This window comes from Pleurodeles waltl, chromosome 3_1, assembly GCF_031143425.1.
Source record: "Pleurodeles waltl isolate 20211129_DDA chromosome 3_1, aPleWal1.hap1.20221129, whole genome shotgun sequence".
NCBI lineage: Eukaryota > Metazoa > Chordata > Amphibia > Caudata > Salamandridae > Pleurodeles > Pleurodeles waltl.
The window spans coordinates 827954831-827968322 of NC_090440.1; positions in this window are offsets into that span (position 1 = coordinate 827954831).

Consider the following 13492-nt stretch of genomic DNA (forward strand, 5'->3'; position numbering starts at 1 on the left):
GAAACTATGTAATTAACATTAGTACAAATAATAGGCAGGTAAAAGCCTGGAAATTATAGACAATCATAAGTGATACTTTGTCTGCTCCTCTGAAGTGATCTCTCTGTGAGGTGAAAAAGATCTTACATGAAGTCTAAGAGCAGATTAATCTCACAGAGTTCAGGGAGACATCCAACAGGTTCTATTGAGAAGGAGTGCTGGCTCCTTTTTTGTGCCAAGGGCACAAACCTAGGACTTCAACTGGCACTCTTGGAAGCAATGAAAATCAGGTCAATCACATAACACACAAGAAGACAAAAGAGAACAGTGGAAGGTACATAGAAACGGGAACTGGGCTCAGGGAAAGGCTGTATTGGTCCATCTGTTGCTGTGAAAGAATACTTTTGTTATTTCTTTGTTGCTCCCTTTGCACTGTGGGTGTTTTAGGCTGGTAGCTCCCTGTGTTTTATTGCAGCATTCCATTCCTCCCACTTCCTCCCATGTCACTGATATTTGTTTTGGCTTTATTCCAGTGCTGTCCTCGTTTACCTCTGGGTCCTGGAACATTTGCTCCACTATTAAATCTTTAGTAAAAGGTAGCTCCTAGGCATTGTTTTTTTAATGTTGTTTTACCACAACACAGCGTTTGTTGATTAGTATTCTTTCAGTACAGCCCAGCAAACAGGTGTTGATTTATTCTTGAAGTAAGCTTATTTTTGCACGTGTTTATGTAACATTAAAATAGGTTTATTTTGCAAAAGAAACACCCAGTGCCTAAACATTTAGCTCACTGTTCAGGAAAGCCACAATATGCCCTTTCTCGTAGAATTTAGCTAAACCTAGAAACAATGATGTGAAACTTGCAGAGCCTCATATCTGGAGTCTCTCTCCAGGGCCCCTCCCTGCCACACACGACATCCACAACAGGGCATTGCTTATCTCTTTTATTGGGGCCATAAATCTTCTCAGGCTGCTCTGCTATTGTTAACTTCATTAGAGGTTTGTTGAAATGTGAGACAAGAACTCTTGCAAGACTTTTCATTCTGCTAACATAAAAAGAAAATACTTTTCAAGCCTTATTTTCCAATTTCTGTTCAGACGTTTACACAACTCGAGGTAGTTGTAGTCATCTTCTCATCTCTAACCTCAATGGCTTGTGATTTCTTATGTCAGTAGCTGCCAGTGACCATCATGGCAGGAAAAGACAAAATTATGAGGTAGGGTTGACCAATTTATGTGGCAAGAAAAGTCCAGTTGTCAATTTACAATGCCAGTAGCTCTAACTCAACAAAATGCGAGACCTATTGCATTGCAAATGCTTGTTTTGGTATTTGGTTGTGCAAATGAGGTGAAATTGTTGCCCAGACAGTATTGCTATGTATAAAATTATAAAATACCAAAGGAATACTATTAAAACAGTGTCACAAAATGTAACTTTTCTTGTCGCATAAATTAGTAAATTCTGCATTATAATTTGGTACTCCCCTGCCGCATAATTCCCGTGGCCCTGCGCATGATATGTTTCTAAACAGCCAACTCTCCAAGCCATTCACTTACTGTGGGCACTGTTAGTCAGCCCCAATTAGTAGTACCAGCGCCATCAATCGTCAAATCTCAGACGGGGATTTTTATCTAATAATGCAATCAGGGGTAGTACTTTAAGCAAATAGTCTGTTATATCTGCAACAATCCTACTAAGATCCTGTCAATATTTAAATATAAGCTAGCAAGACCAGGGTAGATGAAGAAATATGCCAAACTACTCACCACCACAATGGAATCAGTTGTGTCATTGAGTTCGGTCTGTTGGCTGGCTGGGGTTAGGTATGCCTGGTGTAAGTATATAGAATGAAGTCATTTATGGCAGTAATTCATTGATAAAGATCGCCAGTTGGATGCAGCTGTATTTCCCTTAACACGTCCCTAAATCTGTTTCCTAAGCCCGTCTACAATGAGGCCATAAGCGCTCACCACACAACAGGCCAGTTTCCTACAGCGGAGCACTGTAACAGAGATGTAGCTTTGCTAACTCTGACCTCCATCCTGCAAGGGACTATAGCCGGCATGACACCAGGCCGGCTTCCTGGTACATCCTATCCAGGTAAAGGGGTTAGGCTATCCCACTTGATCTGAGGGAGGGTACTCCCACTATGCTTTCAATAGTGTAGGTAGTAACAGATAGGAGTGTACCAACACAGTTAACATTATCATAGTTGAACTGCTGATCTTTTTCACCATTTCTGTAATGCTGGTTACCATGCTTTATTTCATCTGCTTAATAATCGCAGCTCATGTTTTGTATGCAAGAATAAGATTGTTGTAATAACTGTTTGAAAATACATTTTTGTATCTTTTTTGTGCTTTACCTTGGGTACAAAGATTTGCTTGGGAATTTGAGTAGTCATATTCGAGGTTGCAGATACCCTTGTAAGTTTAGGGGTTCAGATAGGGCCCTGTGAGCTAGATCCGAATTGTGTCAACATTTCCTGATGGCATAGACTGGGTGAGTCCCTATAACCTGAAGTTTATGTTGAAACACAGTCCTATTTAATTCGTAGGAACCATATAACCAGGGGACCGACCTGGCTAATGGTCCACGTGGTCTGTGGGAACTGCACCTACAGCCAGGAAAAGGCTGGGAAGCCTGTGGGCCTTGGTGGCTAGGCAGGAAGGGAAGCAGTTTGTATCCCCTTTTGTAGCCATAGAAAGGGCAAAATGTAGACTGGGGTTGGTGAGGGGCCACGGATGGACCCACAAATTCGGCCAACAGCTCTGCTTTCCTTAAGGCACTCCAGTGCTGAGTCCACCTCCGCACAAAAGAAGCAAGAGCCAAAGGGCATGTCCATGAGTGAAGCCCCTGAGAAGCCAGTGGTTTTCAGTCAGGCATGGTGCCACTGATGATGAAATCCCTTGGCTCAATGAGTCGGTTGTGTACACATCTGATGGTGACCTTTGTTGCATTTCCTCCGTCAGCAATAGTTTGGGAGACTATGGCTTGGGCCTCCTCCTAGACCACAGGCAGCACTTGCACAACTGAATCCAACACAATGTGGGTGTTTCAGCCCAAAAGGCACGCAATGTTCATCGACTGTGGTGCTAGGCTAGTGTAAGAGAAACTCCTCTTACAGAAAGCATCTAGCCTTTCAGATTCCCTACCTGGTGGAGTGGTAGGGAACGTGCTAGGATTGATCATGAGTGGGGTAATGGGGGGGAAGCAGGGTTTGGACCAGGCCCAGAGGAGGACATCTGTAAGGGCTAGTGTAAGAGAAACTCCTCTTACAGAAAGCATCTAGCCTTTCAGATTCCATACCTGGTGGAGTGGTAGGGAACGTGCTAGGATTGATCATGAGTGGGGTGATGGGGGGGAAGCAGGGTTTGGACCAGGCCCAGAGGAGGACATCTGTAAGGGCTTCAGTGAATGGGAGTAAAAGTTCAGAAACGGCAACTCCCGGCTCAAGAACCTGTCAAGATATTCATCTAGACTGCCACTGTGAGCAACTGAAGGTCCAAGACCTCCATCTGCCCTCTGTACCACCATTGTGAATGAGGAACCCTCCTCCATAGCCATGGCAGAGGGAGAGACCAAGCCAATGTCTAATGAGGTGTCCAAACCACTGCCATCCACCAGTTCCTCGTACCAGTTGTCCTATGTGTCATCAAGGCAATGGTGGTAACCATAAGGGTCCTCTGACCCCTCCCAATCATCACCCTGTCCTGTCAAAGGAAAATGGCACTGGCTCCAGCTCAAAAGGAATGGTACTGGTTGGCATTGGAGTCAAGCGACACCATGCTGGCTCCATGTTGGGTATGATGATGGGGCCTGCAATGCCAAGGGGTGTTAAAGGCATTGAGAGCAACGGCACTGGAGCAGACACGAGGAGGGCTGTGGCCTTGCAGGTGGCACCACATTGGATCCAGCACAGGCTCCCGGGGGCCTGACTAATGCCGAGGGTAGACTCGCCGGTGGAGAACCAGTAGAGGCCCCTTTGGTACCTCTGGGGCCCGAAAGCGTTCCAGAGGGGTCAGGCTGCCCAAATATGAGGTGCATGGCCTCATAGAACTCATGCAGTTGGGCCAGGGTTGCTCTGGCTCCAGGAAACTCAGGGAGGACCACAGCAGACTCTGGCACAATCTGCATCGAGGATGGAGGCCTACAGTGTCCATGCTATTGCGCCAGATCCAATAACTTGAACCAGCGCAGGGAAGTCTAAGTCCGCTTCGACCACTGAGACTTTTTGTCATCATGGGACTTACCCAACAACTTGGATCGTGATCGTTGGCAGCAGCTCTGTAAGTGGTGCAGGTGCCTCCTACCTGACTGGGTCAGGAACATTGCTGAGCCATCCGATGGAAGGCACCGAGGAGCTTGAGGACCATTCCCTCAGTGCCTTCGGATTCATGGCACAGTAGACCTCAGAGGTCTTGGAGTCATAGTCCTGTTCCAAGCACGGTTAGCAAAGCAAATCAGGATCTGTAAGACATCTGCTTGTAACAGGCATCACATGGTTTATTACCTGTTGGCTTTTAGTGGACATCCCGGATACACCAGGAGATAAAAACCTCAAAAAGGCTTTGACAAAAAGTTGACGAAAAAGTCAGTTGAAAAATGACTGGGGGTAGCTCTGTCCGGATCTGCACAGACTGGTGCAGGAAGAAAAGAACTGACATCCGCGCCTTGGAGTGTTGTCTATATATACACTGTGCACGTCACTTCCGACGTGAATAACACCACTTACCAGCATGGAGGGGTACTGACCAAACATTTCCAGATTTAGGCTGCACCTGGGGAATATTATAATGTAAGGCGTCTGCAAGTAGAAGTCTTTATCAGATAAGAACAAGTTACTTACCTTCGGTAATGAATTATCTGGTAGAGACTCTAACTGCAGATTCCTTACCTTAGAATTTCCTGGCATCAGCTTTGAATCCGGAATTCTTCTGCTGAGCAGTACCCTGCGCGTGCCCTCTGTGGTGTCATCCGGCTCCGCATGGCATCGTCAGCCTCGCTGGAGCCGTCTGTGACGCCACGATCTTCTATATAGGAACCACCCCGGCACGCGTACGTCAGTTCTTTTCCACAACTTCCCACACCAGAAGCACAGAGTCATGGAAGAACCAACTTTTTCTGATTGTCTTTGCCAAATGACATGCCCTGGAAAAAGGTAAAAATCTGAAAATACATAGTATATATCCGCAGAGCCGGGAGGCATGGGTGGGTGTAGATAGAGTCTCTACCAGATGATTAGTTACCGAAGGTAAGTAACTTTTTCATCTGATAGAGACTTCTAGCTGCAGATTCCTTACCTTAGAATAGATACCCAAGCCATAACCTCATAGTGGTGTGCTGCGGACATATACTTTATACAATAAAGTCCTGTAGGGCTGAGCAAGCAAAATGCCCATCTCTCCTCACCTGGCTATCCAGGCAGTAATGCCTTGCGAACGTGTGCAGGGGAGCCCACGTTGCCACCTGGGAAATGTCTAGGACCAGCACGCCTCAAGCTAATGCCGTGGAAGCAGCTTTCTACTCTGTAGAGGGAGCTCTCAAGCCCTCAGGAGGTTGCTTCTTAGCCAATGCATAGCAGATTTTAATACAGAGAATGACCCAGCGCGAAATGGTTTGTTTCTGGACTACCCGACCCTTCTTTGCACCAACATACACAACAAACAGTTGGTCATCCACCTGGAACTCTTTTGTGCGGTCAAGGTAGAACGAAAACACCCTTTTTGGGTTCAGCCGGTGAAGTTGCTCCTCTTCTTCAGAGGGATGCTGTGGAACAAATAAGGTGGGCAGGGTGATGTTCTGACCCACATGGAAAGGAGTCACCACCTTGGGAAGGAAAGAGGCACGAGTTCTGAGGACTACCTTATCAGGATATACCGTGAGATACGGCAGTTTTGATGATCAAGCCTGCATCTCATTTACTCTCCTGGCAGATGTGATCGCCACTAAGAAAGCTGCTTTGATAGTGAGAAGCCAGAGACAACAATTATGTAAAGGCTCAAAAGGATCACACAAGAAAAGTGAGCACCAGATTAAGGTCCCACTGGGGCATAACAAAAGGCGTAGGTGGAAAAATATGTACAAGCCCTTTTAAGAATCTCTGTACAGTAGGAGACTTAAACAAAGACTGTTGATCAGGCAATCGAAGAAAAGCCAATAAGGCAGAAAGATAGTCCTTAAGAGTCCCTAAGGAGGACCCCTGTTGGGCGAGTGTCAGAATGAAAAGAATGATATTAGAAAGAGAAGAAAGAGGATCAATAGACCTCTGTACAATATAATACAAAACGCTTCTAATGGCAGGCGTAAACCGTCTTGGTAGAGGGACCAATGGCTGACAGAATGACATTACAGACTTCGGGAGTGAGGTCATAAACCATCAACTGCCGCCGCTCAATCTCCACGCATGAAGCCGCAGGGTTGACAGGTTTGGGTGGAGAACCTTCCCCTGCTGCTGCAACAGAAGATCCTCCCGAAGAGCAACCTGGTTGGAGGATTGATGTTCATTTTGAGAAGCTCTGGATACCAGACTCTTCGTGCCCAATCCCGAGCCACTAGGATTACTTGGGCCCTGTCGTTCTTGATTTTCTTGAGAACTCTGGGCAGAAGTGGTATGGGTGGAAAGGCGTACAAGGAGGCCTGAACTCCACTCGCAACGAAAAGCGTCGCTTAGCAATAGCTGCCTTGGAAACTCCAACGTGCAATACTGCTGACATTGCCCGTTCTCTTCGGAGGCGAACAGATCTAACCAAGGCTCTTCCCACTGCTGAAAGAGTCCTTGCGCCACCTACGAATGGAGACACCATTCGTGGTCCGCTAAGCATCACCGGCTGAGTTTGTCCACTCTGGCGTTCAGAGAACCTGCCAAGTGTTGAACCACCAGGGTTATGCCCTGGTGTTCCAGCCACGTCCAGAGACGTAGAGCCTCTTGACAAAGGGTCCACAACCCCACACCGCCCTGCTTGTTGAAGTACCACATCGCGGTAGTGGTTTCCGTGAACACCTGCACTATCTTCCCTTTCACAACAGGAAGAAATGCCATTAATGCTAGCCGGATCGCCCGGAGCTCCAATAAGTTGACATGGAGCCCGGATTCCGCCGGAGACCAGAGGCCCCTGATCTCCGCCTCTCCCGGATGGCCGCCCCATCCCAGAAGTGACGCATCTGTCACTACTGTAAGATCTGGTTGGGGAAGGGAGAGGAGTCTGCCTTTGACCTGATCACAGTTCACTAACCACCACTGCAGATCCTTTGGAGCTCCCTCTGAGATCTGAACCATGTCGGTAAGATTTTCCTGATGCTGTGCCCATTGGAACTTCAGGTCCCACTGCAGAGCCCTCATATGCCATGTTTTACTAATAGGCTGCAGGAAGACATGAGCCCCAACTGCCTCAGAGTCTGTCTCACCGAAGTCCAGGATAGAGGCCGAAACATCGGTATCATAACCTGAATATCCTTGACTCGCTGCTCGGGAGGATAAACCTGAAACTGCACTGAATCCAGGACAGCTCCAATGAAAAGGAGCTTCTGAGAGGGAGTCAGGTGCGACTTTGGCACATTGATAGTGAACCCCAGCGAATGCAGGAATGTCCGCCATAGTCTGAAGGTGGGTGACTAGAGCCTGGGATGTCAGAGCCTTCAACAGCCAATCGTCGAGGTAGGGGAAGACTGAAATCTCTAGCTTGCGCAGATGAGCTGATACCATCACCTTGGTGAACACTCGAGGGGCACTGGTGAGTCCGAAAGGGAGCACGGTAAAACTGAAAGTGCTCGTGGCCCACCTTGAACCGCAAGTAACCCCTGTGGGCGGACAGGATGGGGATGTGAAAATACGCATCCTGCAAGTCCAGTGCTACCATCCAGTCTCCTTGGTCTAGGGCAGACAAGACCTGAGCAAGAGTGAGCATCTTGAATTTCTCCTTTTTGAGGAAGAGATTGACGTCCTTTAGATCCAAGATAGGACGAAGACCCTTGTTCTTTTTTGGAATCAGAAAGTACCGGGAATAACAACCACTGCCTACTTCTGACATCGGGACCCTTTCTATGGCTCCCTTGGCCAAGAGAGCCGTAACTTCCTCACGGAGTAAGACCAAATGATCCTCCATGAGCTGTTCTTTTATCGGAGGAATAGAGGGAGGGAAAGACTGGAAGGGGAGGGAATAGCCCTTCTGTATGATCTGCAAGACGCATTTGTCTGACGTTATGGACCGCCAGTGAGGGAGATGAAATTGAATCCTCCCTCCAACTGGACGGACATGGTCTTGCAGAACCATACTAGGAGTGCTTGGGCGCTGCAGAAGAGGGGGGCTGGGTGGCGGTCGACCTCTGGATAGGCCCTCTGGGTCTGACGGAACCACATCCTCATCCTCATCCTCGCACGGGACACTGTGAATCCAGAGGACGGTGGCTAACCAGTGGTTGGCGTGGTACCGCGCCCCTGCCGAAGCCTTGAAAGATGCGATAGGCAGACTGCTGGCAAGCCGGCGCTGAAAGGCCCAAAGATGTGGCCGTAGCTCGAGAATCCTTGAACCTCTCAAGCGCAGAGTCTGTCTTCTCACCAAAAAGGCGAGAGCCACCAAAAGGCATGTCCATCAAGCTCAACTGAACATCCCCTGAAAAGCCAGTGGTATGTAGCCAGAAGTGGCGTCGGAGGTCCACCGTTGATGAAATCGTTCTGCAAAGCGAGTCGGTCATGTACAAGCCACACCTAATGGTAAACTTGGCTGCATCTCTCCTATCCTTGACAGCTTGGGTGGGAGTGTCCCGTACACAATCTGAGACCTGGGGCAGCACTTGTGCCACCGTATCCCATAAAGCATGGGAAAAACGGCCTAATAGGCAAGAGGTGTTTACCGACCTCAATGCCAGGCTGGAGGAAGAAAACATTTTCTTTCCAAGTTGGTCCAGCCTCTTGGATTCTCTATCCAGAGGGGCGGAAGGGAAGGCACCACGGAAAGTGGAGGCTTGGACCACCAAGTTCTGCGGGTGGAGTGTTGGGTGAGAAAACTAGGGTCGTTTGGAGCTGGTCTATGGCGGCAGCCGACTGCCCTATTCACAGGAGCCCCTGTGCTGGGTTTGGACCATGTTCCCAGAAGAAAACATCTGTGAGAGCTTCATTAAAGGGTAACATCGATGTAGCAACCCCCGGCTGAAGCACCTCTGTCAGGAGTTTAGTCCTGACTGGCACCGTAGGCAAGTCTAGGCCCAAGACCTCAGCTGCCCTACGCACCACCATGGCATAAGATGCCCCCTCCTTCGTAGTCCCAGCATCTGGAGAAGTATCTAGTCCACTGACTTCCCCTAGATCCTCATACCAGTCCTGTTCATGCTCCATTCCATATTCTAGAGGGTCCTCAGACCCCTCCCACTCCTCTCCTGTGTCTGGCTGATCTGACTAAGCCTCAGGCACTGATCGGGGCCTAATCGACACCGTCAAAGTCGGAATCGGCATCGTACAACGTCTTCCCGGCTCCGGGTCATCTCGAATTAGGATGGGGCTACCACCACCAGTGGGCACTGGTGGTGGAGGGAGAGTTGACGTCGGGCCCAGCACTGGAGGAGGTCGACTGTGAGAACCCGGTGCCGGTCTGGATCCAATATCGGATCTTCGGGTCTCCAACGGCGCTGAGGCCGAAGCTGCCGACATCAAATCTGATGGGGCCCCTTCTGACCCCACGGGGCCCAAAGAACCACCGGAGGGTGCAGCCTGCTCAAAAACAAGCATAGCCTTGTAAAATTCTTTAATTTGAGCGGGAGTCACTCCGGTTCCCGGAGGGGGGAAGACGCGGAGTCGGCCCTGGTCATGGCTCCGCAGAGCCGCACTGGAACGTCGACGTTCCTTAGACGCCTCGTCGGCCAACGGGCATACCGAAGTCGAAGTCTGCTTGCCTCTTACCTGAATGCCCTGAAATCCTCAAATACGAGGAAGATGACTTGGGGCTCCTGGAGCAGTGCCGCAACCTCCTTCTAGAGCGGGACCGTGACCTCCTCGGAGTCGCGCTAACCGAAGACGGCTGCCGGGCTGCTAGAAGTCTGAGAGATCTCCCTCTCAAGGCCTCCGGAGCCATGGCCCGACAGTCGGAACACGATTTCGAATTGTGGTCCTTCTCGAGGCACCAGAGACAAACCTGGTGTGGATCACTGACTGACATGGTGCAGGGTACTGCTCAGCAGCAAAATTCCAGATTCGAAGCGGACACCAGGGAATTCTAAGGTAAGGAATCTGCAGCTAGAAGTCTCTATGAGATTGAATAATATCTGACACCAATGCCATTCTTATAGCTTTAGGTGGCTTGAAGTAGTTAGAGTTCCTACAGTTGTTGAAGTGAGACGGTTATTAGTTAGGGTGGTACTGTCACTGGCAGCGCTGACAGGGGCAATGGATGGAGCAAAGAAGCCTGGCACTTTTTTTAATACAAATTAAGCAGTGGACAATGCACACCCTAAACCATCCCCATGACTGACTGCATTCATGATATGGCAGCTGGTGGTCTGTGCTTGTCATTGAGGGGGACTGTGTTTATTTTTAAGAGGTTCGCACTAACAATTTAGCCATCAAAAAGAGGGTCACCTTTAACTATATCAAGGCTAGTCCCCCACCTATTTTTTTGTTCTGCACCCTCATCTTCTACATTTAGCTCCCCAAACTCCTCCTCCACTTGACCCTCTGCCCTCTCTCCTCATATAACACTCCCCACCCTCTAATGCCTATCTCAAATACACCCTCCCTTTTCTTGCAAGCTTAAGAACTTGTAGCTATTTTTGACCTACCAACTCCCTGTCCTACTTATTACCCACGTAGCTCATTCCTTCTCTTTCACCTCGTCTGGTCCTTACTTACATTACTGCTTCAAAGCCTGAAGCCCTCATAGCACTGCAGGTTGAATTTCTTGTGTACATTTCCCTAAAAAAGAGGGGGAAACATGTATGGATGAGAAAAGAAACACCATAAGACCAGTGTTTCCCAACCTTTTGACTTCCATGGACCCCCACTGAATATTGGAGTCCGGAGACCCCCTCCCCCACTAAGTCATTTTTGAAAGCCGGGGACCTAATCTGTTAATAATGTTTAATTTTCTAAGCAGCCGTGGCACCGCTGAGGAGGCTTCGTGGCCCCCCAGGAGTCCCCAAGACTACAGGTTTAGAACCACTGCCAGAGACTCCAAACTTGCAACAGTGGACTTCAACAAAGGGTAATATTAGTGATACATGCTCAAAACAGAGAATCTGTTGTATTCTCTGTGGCCTGCACACATTAATATGTTTGTTTTCTGCAACAATTTGAATACAACTATAGTAAACTGTTAAAAATGGCACGCTTTATGGAGTGTCAATTGGACTTGTGAAACTACATATTGCATGTAACATTAGTTGAGAGTTTTATTGCATTTTCTACTTTCTTCCCCTAATGCATTTATGTTTATGATTAGATTTGTGATTTAGCTATCGGTTTGATGACAAATATTTGCTCTATACTCATAATTAATCATATTTTAAGACATTTTAGATGGAAGTTGAATTTTATGTTGCACGTACATCTTTTTTCGCTCCTGATAAGTATTGAAGCGAAATACAAAGAAGGGACAAATAGAAATGAGCAATAAAAATTGTACATATGGTTAATAATTTCACTTGAACCACAGCCACACCACATGAAAAACAAATATTTGTAATGCAGCTGGAATCTTAAGCACTTTAACAGCCTGCACCAAGCTCTCGCATTGAAGATATCACTATCAACATCACTGACTGAGCAGGAGGGTTTATAAAAATAAAAAACAAGACTTCTTAGAGTGTTTCCTATTTGTTACTATTTAACTTTAATGTGCTTTGATTAGAGCTCTGCGTGTACCATACATCCTGAAACTGTTTCAGAACTTGTATCTCAACACTAGCCAATGGCTTTTGTTGGCGAAGCTGAACTAGCTCCCACAACATTCAGAAATACGTATCCCGCATCATCCTTACAACGATTGCAGATTTTTACCTTGTGAGAAGTAGGTCCATAGAAATGCCTATACCATCTGCACTGGCACCAAACTCCAAATGAGGATCCACAATTTCAGTTTCTAGGCAACAGGATTCCTAGGTGAAGCGTCATCAGGGATGCCCTGTATGTTTCAGGGCAAAGGCAGCTTTGATTGAACTGTAGGTCTGGGTATATCTTGTTCATAGCTTTAAACTCGTCACTTAGGGCAATGAGGAAGGAATCTGATACCAGAACGTTGGACAGTATGTTGTCAAAACCATTTCCTGGCTAGCATGGATTGACCACTTCTTAGTCTGGCTTGTGGTCCAAGGGTTCTTCTTAGAGAAATTCTATTCTTGGACAAATTATCTGTACCAAAGACTAGCTGTAGCTATACCACGATCCTGGAGAAGAGATGAAATCCCCTTGCCCCAAACTTGTAAGAATGCCCCGTCAGCACGCTCCTTACCCTCCAAGATATATGGCAGAGGGAACTGATTAGTTTTAATGTTTCAGTCTATTTTAATGGATGTACTATGGGAGCGGCCAATCACAAAGACAGATCAGATGCCTGTTTCATAGAAGTGCAAAAGGGGGAAAGCTTCATGCCATCTATGCTTCCTTCCTTACCTTCTGGTTGCTTGTATATTGAACGGAGGCCCTAAAGACTTAAGCTAAGTCAGTCTCTTCAGCCACGTTATAAACGGAGGGCCCTTGTTCACTGGATTATGGACTGTTTCAGTTTCTATTTGTGCAGAGAGGGAGCTACAGTCATTCATCAATTACAGAGGGGTTAGAAGTGGCACAGACCTTGATCCAGCAGGATGTGGTTATTTAGCAAGCATAGAGGGATGTGGTGGATTGGACCACCTGATGCACCATTTATGAATTGTCAGAGTGGTTTTCTAAGGATGGGATCAATTACTCCAACATGTGGAGAAGTTTGGCCAGCGTGACACATCCAGAGAGGGAGGATTGCTTTACTAGTGCAACGTGCTACATTTTTGTATGGGGCACATTCGAAAGGAGTGCGTCAATTAACACTGGAGGAAGTTGTCACCTTCTCTGGGGTTACTAACAACTGATGCCTTTGGGGAAGTAGGTATCCAAAACCCTGGAAGTCAAGTATCCCTTAATTCTACGGCAGTAGGGTCTGAGAAGCTTGGCAATGTGCTCTCGTTTTGAACAAAATTACCCCTTGAGTTATCCTACCCAAAATTAAATCTATCATCTCTTGCAGAATGCGGTTATGATAGCATGCAGATGCAAAAGGGAATTTTCGAGGCACTGACGAGGAAAAATTGAATGCAGAAAGCTAGTGTGAACCAGGTGCCGGCAACAAAAAGATGAGAAGCAGTGATCATTTCACAAGAATCACAACCTGTTTGGTATGGTAGATAGAAATGTTCAGACATTGCACAACTGGGTACACTCGTTTGGAAATAGGGGCGAGGCAAGATGTATCATCTATACATTTAGCTGGCAATCTAAAACACACTCAAATCAGATTAGATGCAACACAGGTTGATCATTTACTTCCATCT